Source organism: Xiphophorus hellerii, chromosome 7, assembly GCF_003331165.1.
Source record: "Xiphophorus hellerii strain 12219 chromosome 7, Xiphophorus_hellerii-4.1, whole genome shotgun sequence".
NCBI lineage: Eukaryota > Metazoa > Chordata > Actinopteri > Cyprinodontiformes > Poeciliidae > Xiphophorus > Xiphophorus hellerii.
The window spans coordinates 31,424,232-31,430,296 of record NC_045678.1 but is presented as its reverse complement, the minus strand read 5'-3'; the positions used below and the strand labels follow the sequence as shown (position 1 = coordinate 31,430,296).

The window sequence follows — 6,065 nt, the reverse complement described above, 5'->3', positions numbered from 1 at the left end:
AACTATCAATGTAGAGCTTTACTGCCCACATGACCTACATTAACCAGGCTGTAATAATTAACTCTAACTGTCTCTGAGGTGGATGTTGACACTCCTCTACTCTCTGTCCATTTTATTAGCTTTCCAAGCCTGCAGACATGAACCAAAGGGCCGATTGAGGCGTTGCCACAGCAACGCAGAATTTTGCTCAGCTAAAAGATGTTGGGCAGACATTAGCATCTGAGAATGCTTTGGTAATTTGTTGATGAATCTTGGATTTTGATGAGTTTACTGATTTGAGCGAGTCCCGTATAAACATCCTAAACATGAGAAACCGTTAAACCTGGAGTCATTTAGCCTGAGCGGGTTGAATTGGTTCTGCCAGGTCGTGACACCAGTTTTCCTGGGAAAAGGTGAAATACCTGTCAACTTGAAATTGATACAGAGACGCATGTGATTGAGAAAACATTTAATAAAACCTCAGTGGGCGAGTGAGTATGCACTTGAACCTGTAAGTATAATTTTGACCCTCTGTGGATTAAAGAATAAAAAAAATCAATCCATAAATCTATAAAATCTCCAAATTAACATGAAATTCCTAATGAATCTGCAGACTCAGCAGTCAACGCCTTCAGTTAATGTTTAGTCCAACAGTTTTATGTTTCCAACCTAAAACATTGATCCACCCAGTTCTGATCCAGATCAAAGTTCTTAGATTAGGACTGAAGTGCAACGTTTTAAAATGCGTCTCTGCAACAGTTGCTCCTTATTCCTAGAAAATATGTTACCAATAAAAGATATAAAGGTGGTAAAAGCTTTAGTCAAGAGGTGAGCAGTAGGGTGTGTTGGTGTTTGGTGAACAAAGGTCACAGTTCAACCATCCATAGAAACCAAAACACCCAAAAAAACATCAAACCTTCAGATAAGACAAACAGAGAAATCAGGATCAGACGAGATCAGAGGGAGTGAAGAGCGAATATTTCAGGAATCGGTGCTTTGTGTCATGAATTGTAGTGGAGTTGGTGAGGACAGAAGCAGAGGAACCAGGTTGCTGAATAATGACGATGGTTTTAATGAAGAAGAAAACACAATCCAGGCAGCACAGGTGAGCAGAAGGCTAGGAGCTCAGAAACCAGTAGCAACTGGAATAACTGGAAACACAGGCTGACAAACAAACAGCAGAAGAGACGAGGACCCGAAAGGAACCAAGAGACATGGGAGCTCGGTATCTCCACACCTACCAGCAGAAAACATTCAACTTTAAACACTGTTTAACAGAATAGATTCAAACAAAATACAACTGAAAGTGATCATGTGTTTGAATTTCATATACTTTATTTGAAATCCAGTCAGTACAAAGCAGCAATTTCTCATCATACCTTTAGTTAAAATCAAAACAGTTTGCATTTCCAGAACCTCAGATGTATTTTTATTAAGCCTTTATTCATTTTGAGTTCAGCCTTTAATCGCTGAATGTAACTGATCACTGCCGGCTTTTAGAGATGAAGATCTTTGAGACGCCTCCAGAGTCGCTGCTGCAGGAGCTGCAGAGGAAACAGAAACGATTATCAGACATCTACTCTTCACTAACAGTATTTGTAATATTTAGCAAAAAAACATAGTGAAGACGTGAAAGTTTCCATTTTGAGCAGTTAAAGTGAGGAACAGGTTCTCCCCTTTCTTGTGGCCCCATGTGTTTGTGACCGTGTACGTGTCTGTGTCTCGGCGGAGAAAATCCTCTCCTCCTCTGCAGGAGGTCCAGGTCCTTGGTCCTTCCCACCACAGCCTCCTTGTCCTTGTCCTCCTGAGAACAGATGTAAAATATAATTAAAAGCTACTTTTAGGGAGGTGGTAATTGGCACGTAAAAGCCCAAAATCTAAAATAATCTGAACCCAAACAGACATAATCTCCTAAACCAGGTGAAGAGAGAATCTGTCCTGCAACCTTTTAACTTTTTGATCCAGGTGATGCATTGAAACGTTGCAGGTCAGCGACATTGGAGAGCCGGAGCTGCAGACGTCTGTCATGAATCGTCCTGATCACCGGTTCATTGAACTGGTTCATAGGAACTTAACTCTGCCTACAATCAAAACATAAACCATTTAGTTTCAGAGAGACATTGAGCTGCTTTGATAGATGGCTCTGGTTTGAAAGAGAATCTGGTTCTTTGTAAAAAGTTGGAGATCAATATTTCAGATTTACCCTTTCCGTGTCGATCCATCTCACAGCTTCAGCCTCTGGCTGTTTCTCTTCAGAAAAATCTGTTTAAAAGAAGCAGCTGATCATCAAGCCTCAGAGGAACCAAAATAACACCCTGACCTGCTCTGATGTACCGGTCTGACCTGTCAAGATGACATTCTGGACCGTTGATTTGATTGATGTCAGTTGATAGAAGGCCGACTTTGGAACCGTCTTTATGTGTCTCTGAAGGTTCAGGTCAGAGGTCATCACCACACCCAGATTTCAGGCTTGACTTCTAGTTTATGATAACTGTTACGGCCCTGGGCCTTATGGGCTGGGTTGCAGGTGTCTTTGTGCTCCTCCCCTTTACAGGTGCTGCTGATTTTATTCATTTGGAGCACAGAGCATTTAAACCTGGCTGTCTCCACCTTCTGGGTCGCCATCGGCGTCCACTCTGCCTTGATGCTTGCAGTGTTTTGTTGCCAGGCCTCAGCTCCCCTCCTTTTGGCACATTTGAGTTTGTCTTTGTTTTTGCACTTCAACACTTCCATATGCACTCATACACCACATCATTTGCATTGCACCACTGATACTGACATCCTCAATCCATTGTTGTTTGTGTTAATAAATATTTCTTTTTATGCACTTTAATCCCTGCTTGGTCTACCGTTATTGTTATGACCTTGAGCCAGTCGTAACAATAACTTCAGTTCTGTTTCTGTATACCATAATACATAACACTATAGCATTTATAGCCTAAGCTAATTTGCAATGCAAACACAGCGCAATGCAAATAAAACCGTATCAAACGCGCCGTGTTCTGACTGGATGTTGGACTCTCTTTGGTTTCTCCTCATGCTGGACTAGTAGTACTGACTGTCCAGACCCAGAACATCAGTGTGGATGAAATGAAAAACTGAACACAGTTATTTATTTGGATTTCACACGCTTTATTTAAAATCGAACAAAGAAACAAATCCAGTATCTCAGTCCTCTGTTGGTTTTTATAGTGAGTACGGTGGAACAGGTTCTTGTTTTCTGGAGATGAAGATGTTTGAGACGTCTCCATCTAATCAGAGTCGCTGCTGCAGGAGCTGCTGGAGGACTGAGAGGAAACAAAAACATGGTTAATGTTCAGTCTGACGGTGGAAATAATATTCAGGCAGAAAACATCGAGAAGATCAAGAAGTGGAGAACAGGCTCTCACCCCGTGGCAGCTCTTCCCTTTCTTGTGGCATTTCTTGTGTTTGTGACCAAGCTTGAACCTCCGTCTCTGCTTGTCCTTCCCACACCCACCATGTCCATGTCCATGGTCTGTCTCACCGCAACCACCATGTCCATGTCCATGACCATGTCCATGTTCGGGTCCATGTCCATGTCCATGTCCATGGTCTGTCTCACCGCAACCACCATGACCATGTCCATGTCCATGTCCATGACCATGTCCATGTCCATGTCCATGTCCATGTTCGGGTCCATGTCCATGTCCATGACCATGTCCATGTCCATGTTTGGGTCCATGTCCATGTCCGTGTCCTCCTGAGAACATATATAAAAGACAATTAAAAGCTAGTTTTTTGGGTGGTAGTAAAGCCACAAATCTGGTTCTGAGAATCTGGTTCTTTGTAAAAAGTTGGAGATCAATATTTCAGATTTACCCTTTCCGTGTCGATCCATCTCACAGCTTCAGCCTCTGGCCGTTTCTCTTCAGAAAAATCTGTTTAAAAGAAGCAGCTGATCATCAAGCCTCAGAGAAACCAAAATAACACCCTGACCTGCTCTGATGTGCCGGTCTGACCTGTGGAGATGCAGAATCCTCAGCAGAGTTCTGTCCAGGTGAGCCGATCCACTGATTCCTCTGTCACTCGTTGCTGTTTTTATGTGATTCCACGCCTCCAGCCTGAATCCTTTCTGCATCACTGAGTCTGAACTGCTGCCATCTTGTGTTTGGGTTAAAGAATTTCGTCACCAGTTTTAATCCGCTCCGTTCATCATCTTTATGTTCAAAGTCATGTCAGACCTGAGAAACTGTTGCTTTGTGTTGTTATTTCTAAAACACACAGTTTAATCTGTGACTCAGCCTCCGTATCAATAAGTGAGTCTTTGTTTGATCTTTCTGCTCAGTGTGATGGATGGACTTCACTTGCCAACATGTTTGCACAGTTTGGACGCTCCAACCAGATCTTATTGCGCAAACAGACAGATCTTTCAGTATTTCAAAATTTACAGTTATGCTTTAAAAACTGAAGGCTATGTTACGGTAAGCTGTTACACAACTACAGAAAAATAATTCAACAAGCTTTGACTGATACTTGAGTCTGATGACAAACAGTTTCCAGTTTGGTCAGCTCTTCAGAAACCGAGAATGAAGGAATCTAAAAAACACAAAACCTTTCAAACATCTAGTTTAACTGCAGAATTTATTTTTTTATTTTTTGCCAAGTTGGTCCTCATAGGAATGTTTACTTCTGGACAGGTATTGTGCCGTGGTTGAGTAAAACGCAGTTATTATTCCTGTATTATTGCTGTTTGAGACTTGATTTGATCTCATTTTGACCTTATCAAGTTATTCCAACACATAAATATTTCCAAGCATATTTTCTGTTGCAGCGTTTTGCTCTTTGGGAATCCTTCGTGTCTCACTTTGTGTTCCCCACATGGAAAAGACTCGTTAGCTCAGTTAGCTTAGCGCTTAGCGCTTAGCGCTTAGCGCTAGCTTAGTATCGGCTCTACTGCGGCTTGTCCTCAAATGAAATAAAGATAAATACTCTGAACAGAAACATAAAATAATTACAGGCCCTTACTCATCTCTAGATGATATGAACATAAACATAATTTATTGCTAAATACTGACAAGGTGATAATGACTTTAACATTTATGTTAACACTGACAGTGAACGCATCAGTCCGGACTCAGTTGACTTTACTCAAAGAATCCAGTCCTGCTCTCCTCCTTTGACTTTAGACCTTGTTCAGCTCTGAGTGTGAAGAAATAACAGTTCCTTCCCTGCCCACCTGTCCAAAAACTCAAAATTCAAAAATCAAAAACTTAAGACTTCAAGGTGATCAAAGTAAAAGTGAATTAAACTCAAATAGCCACTTGATGCACCGGGTTTCTGGCTTTGTTGCTTTATTCACAGTTACAGGCAGTTATAGGGTTCTGCTGCTTCTCCTGCTCTGATTCCTGCATCTGTTCACTGACTGACTGGTGGATAGACTGACTGACTGACTGGTAGACTGACTGACTGACTGGTAGACTGACTGACTGACTGACTGGTACAAAACCATGCGACCACCCATGTGCATAAAGAGCTACCTAATCCCTACATATCTATATGAAACACTCATATCCCAAACTGAAATTAATTAACTAATTAAGTGAACTACTAGCCAAAAAACTTATTCTAAATAACTAGAATTAAACAAAATTTCCAATTATAAATTAACCAGAAAATAAGGCAATAAAAATAAAGTAAATAATCTAAATTAATAGCTCCTACAATTATTATTGATTTTATATCTTATATTATATTCTTAACTGGTAATTGACTGAACTTAAATGATTAAACTAGAATCAGCATTCTCTTGTTAGTCAGATTTAAAGTATTTTTTGAAAACGTCAACCATTAAGCAGGTTTTTAACACGTTTATTATTGAACCCACTCTTCTGTATTGTTGTTTTTATTAGTCTCATGTAATATTCTAGTCCTAAATTCATTCAATGTAAACAGAATATAACTAAGAGACCTAAACGCTTTGATAATATGTTCATTTATAATATTAGACTGTACTTTGTGCCTTCATCGGGTCCACAATGAGCACATGTGTTGTGTTTACCTCAGGAGGAATCCCATTGGTCAAACTCGACATAGTCCCGCCCTCTCTCCGCCCAGCCCGCCTGTGA

At 40.7% G+C, this 6,065-nt stretch overlaps 1 long non-coding RNA gene across 1 annotated transcript; it reads right to left on the bottom strand.

Moving 5' to 3' along the window:
* Positions 1–922: 922 nt before the first annotated feature.
* On the bottom strand, positions 923–4,009 carry LOC116722570 (uncharacterized). Its single transcript, XR_004339784.1, has 4 exons — positions 3,937–4,009; positions 2,183–2,299; positions 1,925–2,060; positions 923–1,783 (listed from the first exon to the last, which is right to left on the bottom strand). It is a non-coding gene; the product is annotated as an uncharacterized LOC116722570 (long non-coding RNA).
* Between the last annotated feature and the right edge of the window lie 2,056 nt (positions 4,010–6,065).